Here is a 13473-nt window from a genome sequence, read left to right on the forward strand (position 1 = left end):
GCGAGAAAGAGAGAGATAGAGATAGTGGACTGAAAGAAAGTACAAGCTTTGACTATGTCTCCGTGGGATCGTGGCGGGATTACCGAAGGGTTAAAGGGGTTAAGCAGCCAAGACCTTTCGAATTCGAGGGACCCGATAGTACCCAGCCGTGGATAGATCTCTCCTTTTCTTTGCAACTGAACTCCGAAGTCTTGGTGGGAAACATTGAGATTTAATATCTGGAGGAGGACGTGGCCAGTAGCAGAGAAAGGAAGTTTATCGTAGAAAACGTCTCGAAAGTAGCTGAACACGCCATTCGTCTTGTAACTGAGCGCATCCTGTCGTGTATACATCAAACAATTTCAGATTCCTTGTCTTTCGCACTCAATAATCTTCATTCTCAAATCCAAATCTACATTTTATTGAATATTTAAAGAAACTGAAGATTATATAATTAATTATAATAATGGGATATTTTTAAGTTATAGAAATTAAGTTATAGAAAATAATAATAATTAAATAATTAAGTTAAAGAAATTGATAATTTTAGATATTTTAAATTGATACTGTAGGTTAACCCATAATTGGTATTGCTGGTTCTATGAAATCCTAGGTATTTTTACTTTTGCGGTATTTCGTGATCACTAGCGACCATTTTTGTCTACGTGATAAAATGGCCACTATTCGGTTAAAAGTGGCCGACGGTTGAAATTTCAAATGGCTGTGTTCCTTTGAGGAATTTCCAAAGGAAGATAAAACACGTGATAATCTTGTAACAACAAAATACGCCTTTTGCCTCTGTTTCGAGATTCGAAAGAGAAACACAGCTGGAATCAGGAATTTCCTTGAAGTTTGATTTTCATGTTTGGCCTCACCGACCTGGCTGCTAACCGACAAAAATTGCAGCGTACTCACGAAGGACGGTCGAGGAAGTGGAGAAGGTATATAGTAATGGCAGAGCAACGCTAACGGTGAAGAGAGAGAACGAACGAACGAGCATACACGATAGAAGAAGATGGGATGCATTCACGAATAGGAAGAGGGGGACAGGGGCCAAGGAGGAAGGGAGGAAACCGCGCGAAGGGGAAAACGACTCAACTCGGAACTCGTGTCGTAGCGGTACTCGTTTTCTCCTCGGCACCGCGTATCTCGTTGCCACGAAATTGAATAACCGCGATATACCGTGGCCAGCGCACAAAGTTACACTTGTTCAAGCTCGAATTTCTCGACCTCGAATTCAACGTGATTGCAAAGGAACGTCTTGTTTTTGAAAAACCGAGAACAGATCTAAAGAGTCCCTTCAGCTTCATCTATGCCTAAAGTAGTGATTTCACTTTGTGAGAATTTAATGAATCTTTTTGTCTAATTAATATTTTATATATGTATGTCTTAAAATTGTTTTCTTTCTTTTTATATTATAGTTCGTGTTCGTTAATAAAATTTCGACAATTTTCGATAGCGTATTGATTAATGTTGTCAATTAGATCCTAGATATTGTTTTTCTTCTTTTCCCGAGTGAAGAATCTTTGGAAAGCGACAGACAAACAATTTAGGAATACACAAATATTTAACGCAGTTCATTTTCAGTCCCGATTCGCATCACGTTACGATCATACACCTTCTCCCACACCCTCGCCTGTCATTACTTGTACAGTACACGAAACTCAAGGGAAAAGGCTTTCCCCACTCGACCGGCTGGCTGGTTAGGTGCTTGGTCACGTGTTGCGCGACGCGAGTGCGCACCAGTCAGAACGTCGTTGACCGTTCAATGTAGCGGGTCGAATCTATCATCCCGATACATATTCCTTCTGCTTTGATATTGTCATTATTTACAACTTGATCTACTATATTCTACAATGTAATAAGACATCATAGAATTATACAGAAGAATTGCACAATAGATTATAACTGCGCAGTACTATAAACGCATTATCAAGGTTAGATTCGATCCATTGTATCGATCGCTCGTCAGTGTTCTGATTTATAGACGCTTACGTCAGTATGACATATAATCTGGTGCTCGAACACAACGAGTAACGATAATGCATAATTTTATATCATCCATGTATGACTTCTGTGATATTATTGATGTTAGAATGCGTGTGACCTACCTAAATAGATATTTAATATTTCTACCTATAAGAATATAAATATATTCATGAGGGGCTAGATTTAGCAGGTGGAGGCACGGTTAACGACTGTAGTCGCGCTTCGTGCATTCTGGTTCTACGGTCTTGGCATCGCCGGAGCAGAGACTCCATGTTCTATAGGCGCCAACAAATTACAAGGGACGACTTGGTCGAGTGTGTACCAGGCTCGCAGGTTTACGAAGAGCTGTAGAGCTGTTATAAGTATCTTTTCACGAAAACCAAATATGTGCATACAAACCATCCAGTTAGACTTACAATATCTATTTCAATCAATGTAACATAACAAATACAATAACAAATAATCTTATTAATTAGTTCATTTAAAGAACAATTATTCCACGAACAAAACACGATTGATGCATAAAAAGAAAGTTTCAGTCTAGGATTTTCAAGACTAGGTATAAAGTGAAAATGGATGAACGAAAGAAAAGCGGGCAAAGTCGATATCGCAAAGTATGTCGGACCGAAGCAAACGAATACCGCTAGGTACAAACAAGTACGGACTCGGTGCGTCTAGTTTGCGCCGTACTGCGCATCGTTCCACCTCCTTGCTCCCCCTCCCTTAACCTCCACCTCCTGCCCCCTTCGACAGCTACCTCTCTACCCTGATCGACCCTTGCTCGTCCTACACAGGATAACTTTCATTCGAACAGGCTAAAACGTTACGGCATAACTTGAGACAAAGGGCGTACTGAAACTTGGTCCCGTAACCGTTTCATTCGAAATAGAGTTCCTTAATAATGCATCCTCGAGGAGGTGGTGGTTACATCGGTTCGGTACGGGTATCCTTTGCGAGTTTAGAATAATTCACATCGCTAAAGGAACCCTTACTTGTACCATTGTTAGTATCCTTGATGTGATTAATACTTAACGGAAATTATTATTAGGGGAAATTCCTAATCTCTTTGTTTCTTATCTATTCAAAAAAATAAAATATCTTATATTTGGAATTTTCGATAATCTGACAAGTTAGATGATTCGCGACAAAGCTTAGAATGATTTACAGTCGCCGTGTGTGTTTTGCATCACGGAACTATAAAATCCGGTCTCAGATTTTAAGCCAAATATCGATTAGCGGCTGCAGAGTTTCGTGATTCGATGTGTCCCGTTCGCTGTCCCGTAATTGTTTCCATACAGCGGCGTGTATCGCATATTGTGCATAATCGCGTGCAATTTACATAGGAGTGGGCGGGCGCGCGCGACCAGAAGCAGAAAACCGTAACCCCGAACCGGTGAATTACGAGGTCGCCTATGAAGCGTCTTTCCTTCGTCGTCAGTTCGTTACGTAATTAACGATCGATAAGCTCCTTAGTTGCATATCGGCTATTTCTGCACGCGCCTACTTTTCACCTAACCTCTTCTCTACGCAACGTCTTCGAATCAAACGTGATTTTACAAAATGGCGGTTCCATAGTACGTATTACATATCTTTCGTTAATTTGTCTCCATCTACTAATTTCTCGATGAATGTTTCACGAGAGAGCACTCGGGGCAAATGGAGGGCCGAAAGTAACTTGAAACTATCAATTTTTCAGTGGAAGTAAGAGGCGGCTTATTTTCTCGATGAAAAAAAGTGGAAAGAGAAGAAAAAACGGTCCTACAGGAGTCAACCTTTTCCTCGCTGCTTTCACGCAACTGCCCCTTTAAGACCTAGCAAGAAAACACACGGGGCATCTCCGCTCGCCGCAAAAGTGCTCTTAACCCTCTCGTGCTTTGCCCTCCCCCTCTCCCCTTCGCCATCATTCCTCCCTCCTCCACGCTGTTCTGTAGGCTCCGGTGCCGGCTGGTGGCGGTCGCCAAGTTCCTGCTGGATACTCTCATTAGATTACATCAAAACGGAGGAAAGCGGAAAGATCTGTGTTCCATTATATTCGAACGCGTGCGCACGTATATAACTAAAAAGCAGAACACGGATCTCCGTTCGGTTAAGATTGTTTTTTTTTTTTCTTATTCGGTGAAAGGAAGAGATGAAAAGACACGAGGGGTGGACTAATATCTATCTTAATCGTAGATTAAGTGCTGCCGGATCACTTTCGTTTTCGTCTAACCGGCCGTCACAGATGTTACTGACGCCTTCGTTTCTGATCAATTGCAAATCGATCGAGATTTAAAACGTTATTCTACCAATTCTATTTTGTTAAGTAAAATGTTGTTCGAACAGAATGATACATACTACAGGTAAGGTTGATGGCGTTCAAGAAAGTCAGAACGGTTGAACGAGTCTGAAAACAGGTCATCGAATTAGAACCGAGGAAGGAATGAATATGCATAGACCGAATTAACAACGTAATCGCAGAAACGGAAACAAGGATCCGCGTGAAAAGCCGGTGTAAAGAAACATGCTAAGCTTCGGCCAGGCGACATTACCAAACAAAGGGTTAAGGGACAAGTTTAACGTTTTGATACGCGAGTGGTGTTCTTTTTTTCTCTGTATTCGCGTGTAGCGCTACCGTGGTAGACGGGCGTATGTATGAACGCGTGCGCGTGCGCGCGCACTACAATATTTCACGTGGACGTTCGCACAAAAGCGCACGGCGCATTATCATATCGCATTACGGTACTTACACGCGCGTACATCTACTAAATTCCACGTATGCCATCGGGTATAATGTACCCTTCCTATCTACCATTAAATCAAACGCAAACCACCTAGCCGGTCGGACAGTTCATTTGGTTTCGCCAGTCGAGGCAGCGCGCGCGCGCTCGCCGCCACCGTATTCACTACGGAAATCGTAGCTTTCGTTACGAGACCTCCGACGAAAACAATGGCAATCATTTTTCGACCGTGGATAATCACGGGCAATCCCTCGTGAACTTGGCAACGACGTTGCAATTAAATATAGATCGGTATTGTTATACAGGAGAACCATTCCGTGCTAATTACGACAGGTGTGGGTATGGTGTGAAAACAAATTGATTAGAAGATATATATCTATATCAAGGATCATAAATCGGACGCGAGTCACTTAACATTCACCCGAGTTGTTTAACCCTACCAGTAGCAGCAGTCCGTGTCCCACGAGTCCACACCTGTTCCTTGCCGATCAAAACCTAGACCTATTCGATCCCGTGAGAAAAAGGTAGCGATTATACGAACGCCTATGTGTGGATTGCTTTTTCGGTGGTGAAGTTTGTGCGAGAGCTCATCGTCGGGGAAAAATCGCAGTGTATGTATCTCGTATACCGAAGGACGTGTACGGGTTTAAGCAGGAGATATAGAGGGGACCAGTGACGGAGGGGAAACAAGGAATCGTAGAGGACTACGGGGTAGATGGACCGGTAGACGAGAGGACGGAGGGGTGAGGATGAGAGCGATGGAGCTCGGTGGGGAGAAAAGGGACTCGGAACTCGTGTCGTAGCGGTACGACGTTCGGTCGGGTATCTCCGCATCGTGGGCCACACGCTCGGCCGGTGTCGGCTCGCATACGCGCTCAGTCGTGCTCCGGCCTCGCTTGCGTACAAACGTCAGGCGGGAGCCATTTGATAGGACAACAGCATACGTACACAGTGTTTTCTTCTTCTGTCGTCGTACATACGTGTGCCCGTGAGAGTGCTTACATATACACAGACCTGTGGCAAATATAATACACGTTCGTATATATACGTATATCTAATACGCTCATCTCTTTTTCCCACTTTGTCCTTCGATCATCTCTATCTCGTCTTCTCGCGTAAAAGTCACACGTACTTAGAAGGGACTTAAGGTGTCGCGTGCGAGTACACCGGGAGTAACAATACGACAGTGCTGTATCGAAACGTTATCTTGTGACTGATATCGATATATTATATCTGTACATATACTGATAGTGCAGCAACAGCAGTGACGAAGGGACGTCGAGTCTAACGTGCTCCGATTAACTTCGTTCCGTTAGTCAGCCGAGTGTGTGGTAAAGCTGAGAGTGCCTGCGAGAGCAGGAAGGAAGAACAAAGAAGCGACGTCCTCTGCCAGTCGGTGGAAGCAGAGCGGGGCTTGCGAAGACTGTCCCCTTCTGAAGTCTCTCTTCTCTCTGTCTCTTCACCCCTTTCTCTGTGGATCTTCATCTCATCGGGTGTTCTCCTACTCTCGGCTCTGTCTCTGTCTCTTCGCTTTCTTCATTTCTTCGCCATCGACATCGTGTGAACACAGCAACGAGAAGTTGGTTTCGTCTTGAGGTAAAGTGATTTTGTATGACGTCACGAAAGCGATGTCAAGTTGAGCAACCTCTATCCAACGTACGTCACCTATTTGTTCCCGTACTCTTATGACTCTCTACCCCCTCCATCTTCTACTCGCTCCGCTACTCACTCCACCCCTCACCTCTTGCAACCCGGACTCTGTTGATTTCTTTTCCCCCCGCGTCGCGTTAAGTACCGCGCGTGATGATCTTGCGACGAACAAGTACCGATATTATGCGCTTATGCGTATGACACAGCATCTATTATCAATGGATAACGTAATCCGGGGAAAAACCTCTTAGTACCCTGGGTTTTTTACGTGGGCGTTACTCTCAACAACAGATGAACTGACTTCCTTTTCTTCGAGTAGCTCGTCCAGATAATCGCTCGAAAACATGGGGCTGTACTTTTTGTTCGCGCTGTTGTGGTATTGTCCGAATGAAACGACGAGAACGATGCGATCTTAAGACTAGGACTGCGCAACGAGAATCTATTTTTTCCTCATCGTATATCAAAGTGGAATATATGTGTGCAATTGATTTCCTTATGGAGATAAAGTATTTTGTTGATTCAATACCTTACGAGCTTTACGTTTTACGAGGGTTCCATATCTTATTTAAAGTACATATATTTTTGAAGATTTAAGTAAATTATACAGAGAGCGTCTAGTTTTTTGCAGGTAAGAACGAGACGCCATTCGTTACTGTTTAATCTGTCTTCTATCTAGTGTTGTAGCAACGGTTCGATATATCGTTACGGCGTATCTAAATAGTCCACAGCCTTCGATTTATCACGTTCAGCGGCTGCTTAGGGAATGCCATTAAGTGGATTGCTTAGCCACTATCGATTTTGTATACTTTAGAGTCGTAACGTGTGATGTTAGCCAATCTGTATATCTCATTCCATTTTTCTATATACGCTCGTTTCCAACTATAATTAAAAACGGTTGCTGAATTGATTTAAAATTAACGATCATACAAAGGTAAACTATTATCTCAAATCCTTAATAACATTTAATAATAGGTACAACTTAATATAAACAATTATGCACGAACTAAAAAAACTAAGAAAACGAGCGAAAAATATAAATATGGCAGAGTAGAAAGGGCGACAGGAAATTTCTCAACGCAAACTCATTCAACGTGAACTGGGCTAGGTCAAGGGATGAATAGCGATGCGATAATATTTTCCCAAGCGTTTTTAGAGGTCGATGAGTCGGAAGAGTTTTGTCCCTTGCAATTGTAACTATACATAGTTGTAACTAGTCTCTACACAAAATCTTTTTCGTGTATCGGTCACAGTACCATATAGACAATTAAATCGGGAATCACTAATAGAATTTCATAGACCAAAGTCGTTTCGATACGATTTTCGTCGCGCTGCTGCGGTTTTCTCGCCCTCCTCCCTCTCTCTGTCCCCATTCCTCTTCTAAACGATGTAACATATGCGCGCAGATTTACGAACAGAGCACGTATCGAGTTATTATCACGGGAACCGCATTAACCCCCGACTACTCGACCGGTAACAAGGGCCACCGATACCACCGCCTGTCCGAATCTATTTCGGATAAAGCCATAAAATTACTACTTTATGTACACTTACTAGTAAATTTATATGTCTGAAGATTACAAAAGAAAATAAGTATAACTTAGTTGACTTTTTTAAAATTTTGATGTCATTTAATGGTTAAAAAAGTGTATTTTAATATAACGTAATAAAATGAGGAACAACCTATTTGGTTCAAAGATATAAGCCTTTTAGTTTAGAAATAATTAACAAAGCCATAAAGTTCTTGGAAAATTAATGCCTTACCAAATATTTAACATATGGCAGCTGGGTTGTTTTAAAATTGGTGAATCGGCAAATTACGAATTGTAGGTTATAGAATTCTTTTATAATTTTACAAAGTATAATAAAGTGCTTGATTTTTAATTGATTTTTCTTAGCATATTGAAATTACTAAAAAGTAAAACTGCCTTCTTATTGATGCAGTCCATTCAATTGGTGAATTAATGAATTTAGTAATGAATTTTTGTAGATTTACCGTAATATGTGGATAAAATGTCATTGTCCGATAATTGTTGCGCGATTCGCTCGCCAGAGCGCGACCATTCGCGTATCGAAACCTTTAAGGTCCCTTTATACCGCGTGCGCCGCATTCTTCTTGCTGGTTCGCGCCTTGTCTCCACTTACATTCAAGGACGATTCAGACGTAACTGCTCTCTCTCTCGCGCGCGCGCACCATATATATTCTTTACACGGTTTTAACTTTGAAATGACAGAAAGGAAAAGTCCGTGAACAGAGAAATATATAATGACATTCTTATAACGTAAGATGGGGACTTTTCATATAATGTAGAATTGATAATTGTTTGGCAATGTTTCTTGAAATCATATGTGTTGTATTTGATATCTCAAATGAGAAATCTTTGTAGTTGACGAATGCGAAGAGAGATATATATTTGTAAGAAATATTGACACGCCATTGTATTTATCCAATAGCAATTTACAAACTAATTAATTGATCTAAGTATACTAAATATCATTTAGCAATACTTTCATACAACTACAAAAATTTCTGACTAGAATGAATGCCAAATATTATGAATACTAAAACCTCAATGTAGAAACTATTAAAAAGCGCCTCATTGGAAAATAAAGATAAGTGGTAAATGCTTTTTGTAGCTACATTAAGTAGACAGAAAAAGTTTACGTAAAGAGTAGACGTCCGTTTTAACTACGTAACAGACGGATTAAAGTTACGTTAGTGGCCTCCTTCTGCTGTGGCTAATCTGCATTATTCTACGTGTTATGTATCATCTGGTCGAACGTGCGTGTTCTCTTGACTTAAAATTCAACAACGGCATCGACGTAACTATCTACGACTTTGTCGAGACGGTCCCTCGCGACATCCCACACTCGGTCAACAATAGATAGAGCCTCACATACATAACCTACCGTTTAGATAATGTATCGGTCATCGAGCGTTCGGTATATAGTCCAACTATCGTAATCGCAATTCCACCAAGATTTAATACCGTATATTATACCTTCTCCAACCAAAATCGAATTATCGAGTTGTTGGAAAAGTTTCTAACCTCTTTATTCTAAATATTTTCAAATAATAAAATATTCGAACGAATACTATTTTTATTTAGATATTACAAACAATTAAGAAGAAACACACGAAAATTCGTTCATAAAACAGATTCCCGTTTTTTTTTTTTTTTTTTTTCCTCAATAAGATAATGTCGAGCCTTCTATAACCAAGCAATTGTAAACCATAAGTGGAATATGCATTTAACTTCACGTATCTTATTCACCGAATATGGTATAACCTCCTTATTATTCATCGTGGTCTTTGCAAATTTTATTCGAAAGACGTAGACAAGAAATGACATATTGCAAAAGCCTGTAGGTGCTATTCGAATGGATTCGTTATGAGAAAAGAGCAATTTTTCGAGAAAAACTATTTTCGTGAAATCATAGATAGCGTAAAGTGTAATTCTAGTTAAATCTTTCCTAACTTTCGTTACGAATTATATTTTAGATCAAAACATATTTTCAATGTAAGAATGTCGACATGATGCTTTCACCATTTTGAATTTTCTCAGTTAGTAGAGGGCGCACAGGTTGCGATCACGAGTTAATCATCGATCCAAGGAATCGCTGCGCACTTAACGGTGATTTATATGTTTGACTAGCGGATGAAACTCGAATCACGGATAATAAAGAGAGACTAAACAGAGAAAAAAATCGGCGCGGGAACTTGGTGCACGCGTCGAATATCGGGTGAAACGTATCAGAGGCAGACGTTAACTCCGCTTTAAAATTCTACGGCATGAGGCTCGTAACTATTTACGTCCTGGCCGAGAGCATATAGCCACTTTCATAGGGCTACGCGACGCATCTGTTTGACTAGCGAACACACATGCAAGGCCCCGTTTCTCTTTCTGTGCGCGCATCGAGACGACGATCTAGACTTTAAACAAAGGTATTATCGCGCATACCAGATCTGCGTTGAATTACAAAGTGACTTGCGAAAGGGCATCCACTTGGTATCTCATGTAACCACTTGCAAAAGAACCCAAAGAACAATGGCCAGGTCGCTCAATTAATGATATCAAAAATTCTGTTTCAACTTCAGGCTATCTCATATTATATCTTGTTAATTTAGATAATAAAAGCTTCGTTCAATTTTTCTTCGATATTCCAAAATAGTACTTTAATTTTTAATATCCGATACCAAAAACCGAAAAACCCGACAATGAAATTTTTTACATTGATAAATACAAGTACTGGCACGGATGAAATATTTTCTAAAATATTACTTCTGGATCTGACCGCAATTTAGTACTGTTAATCAGGCTTACAATAAAAATAGATAATAAAAGATACACAATAGATTGGTGAAGCACATCATTCATTTGATTGTATGTGAAATCGATACAAGATATTAGACTCGATTTCGAACCAAAGAACCAAAAGAAATAATATTTCTAGAATTAATGTAGTATTAGTTAAAAAGTGATATCTTTGAAAAAAAATTAAATAAAAGATCGTGTTACAAATTTTCGCAGGATTTTACAAGAGATATACTGATTTGTGATAATATTTTTGTTTGCTACTGGACACTTCATAAATCTCCTTTTATTACGATGTACTTAATATTCGTGTATCCGCGAATATGTAGAGATAAATTTCTTACGTGATATTATATCGTTCACGATAAGAGTAATGGCAGACAGATCGCGTCTTTTGATCACCCGACCGAGCTTATTTTGCATCCGACAAGGACGCTGAATAACGATTAACGACTCCCTACATTTATTAGGTAGGTGTATGATTAATGAGCGGCACCGCGATTGTTTTTTAACCGAGTACAGCTTCTTTTGTTTGCATACCGATGATTTCTTCCTTTTCCCGCGACGTTTCCCAGATACTTATCGATTTCTTTCTGTAGTTGTAACTTAGACATCGACATAGGACGCTTGAACTGGTGGTCGTACCAGTTATGCCATAAACTATATATTGTCGTGGACACTATTGTAACGATGAAAATATTTATAACCGCGCAAAAGCGTTCATAAGCTGAGAACTCGTGACACTTTGACCGTTAATGCTATCGCGTTACGAAATAATCGCCTGGTCGATAAAAAAGTGACGATTGTCTTTCCATGTACGTAAAAATAGAGTGTGCACTTTGATCAGTTTCGATACAATTTCCGTTTCTTCCCGTGGCCATCTTTTACTCTGTAGGTAAATAGGGAAAATTACCAACTAATTAGATATCCCCTTTTCTGCATGTCTAGGGATTTAACAGCTAAACATTATAGATGTGTTTTATGTGTCATAATCAAACATAAAATGTCATGATATTATATACTTTTCGGAAACAATCGTACAGTTGTAGCATTTAAACTTTACACTTTGCACTTTGCACTTGTAAGACTCAAAGTACAAATACAACAGCTACATGACTGTTCCCGAAAAACCAATATAACGACATTTCAGCAGCATAAAAATTTGAAATCTAAAATTCAAACATAAAATGTGTAAACATAAAATTTATAAACATGGATCGTTTAAAGCTTTATTAAAAAGTTATAACAGATATACAAAATACAAAGAAAGCAGTAGTTCATCCTCGAATATCGCCTTCAATTTTGCGCCATTAGACTTTTATGTGTGGATAATTTTAAAAAAGGTAGATATATCGAACAGGTATTAGATTGATACATTAAGATGAAATGAAATCAAAATGTGGTTCATAGGGTAATAAACTTTTTTATCGCTATCACTTTCGTATCGACAGGGACGGTAAACATTTTGAAAGTACCGACAGCTAATGATCAATGTCTTATAGCATATAACCGCAAGTTCATTATTGTTCTCTTTGTGCTATATATTATTATAACGGTTTTATAAAACTTTAAATAACTCATGCGTAATAACATTTCTTGCTTGATTATATCCATAAAACATATCGACAAAGTTTGAATGTTAAATCCTAGAACCCTCTATTATATGTTATCAAAAGAATGGTTGAAATTGTCACGGTGCGTAGAAACTCGTCGTGTTCTTTCTACTCTCAGATGCGGAGAAAAACCCGTTAGAAATTGTTCGATGCTACTCTTGCATGTCGCGAACGGCGGGCGTACACGCTTGCCACAGAGGCTTCGTGTAGCGGTAGTGGTTACTCATGGTGCGTGTGCAACAGCAGCAAGTATGCGCGTCCGCCATAGGCCCTTTCTCATCGTCAAGTTACGAAGGCCGAGTAGCGAGCGCGTCGAAAGAAGAACATCGGCAGCGTGAAAGTAAAGAAAGTGGGCCGCTTCAAGTATCGTTCAGCCTAGTACATACTTACATACCTACCCTCCTCTTTTCGCAGGCCACGATTCTTCCTTTTGATTCTTCCAGGATCGTCTAATCATGTCAAATTTATGATTATTTGCTAACAATTTAAGGTGTTTTGTTCAAAATTATATACATACTTTGATTTTAATTAAAGCTAGAGTTTGTATGTTTGCTCGAAATGATTTAAACATTTTATTTCCAAAAAAAGTTTCAACGGTTTTGTCGGTAAGGTAAACTCATTTTGCGGGTGGTTGAAGAAGGAGATTGTTCTAATCAGGAATTCGGCGGGCACAAGTTAGTAAGAGTTTCTTTTAATTCCAACTCGTATTCCATCTCCGGTTTACAACGCAACACGAACAAAACAAATCCGTGCTAATTTCTTAAGAGATTATCGATTACCGATCGGGTCTCGACGCGACGAGGCTGTGGAGCCCGCGCGCACGATTCCACCCGTACCGTTCGGTTACTTTTACCAAATAGCATCTCCATTACCATTCGTAACGCTCTGAAATACAAATTAATTGTGTCCCGTCAGAGATTCTAGAAAGTTGTCGTCAAGGCGATTGTTACGAAGCTGGACGCTAGCCAGTATCAACGTAGCTTCACTACCGTCACGTTGAAAATCACTCGACGCGAGATTATCGCGTAATTTGTTATCTATTAGACGTATACACAATCATAGAGTTGCATATAAGTACCTTTTTTTATTGAACACATGAAACATAATCAGTTCGTAAGCAAATATATATTATTTATAAGATATGCTATACAAAGTACGGTAAAAAATAGTGCGTATGACAACGTGCTAACCTAGAAATGTTAACATATGTAA

General features: G+C 39.8%; 1 protein-coding gene across 3 annotated transcripts in view; it reads left to right on the forward strand.

The window, feature by feature from the left end:
* The window catches only part of LOC132907493 (histone-lysine N-methyltransferase, H3 lysine-79 specific), a 94195-nt gene that overhangs the window by 58704 nt on the left and 22018 nt on the right, over positions 1–13473 (forward strand). The window contains exon 1 of one of the 3 annotated variants that reach the window (XM_060960655.1): positions 5507–6281. The exons of the other annotated variants lie outside the window; for them this stretch is intronic. The gene's annotated coding sequence lies outside the window, so the exon portion shown is untranslated. Of the gene's footprint in view, positions 1–5506; positions 6282–13473 lie in introns of those variants that run through there. 3 annotated transcript variants of the gene reach the window in all.

The sequence above is a fragment of the Bombus pascuorum genome, chromosome 5 (genome assembly GCF_905332965.1).
Source record: "Bombus pascuorum chromosome 5, iyBomPasc1.1, whole genome shotgun sequence".
NCBI lineage: Eukaryota > Metazoa > Arthropoda > Insecta > Hymenoptera > Apidae > Bombus > Bombus pascuorum.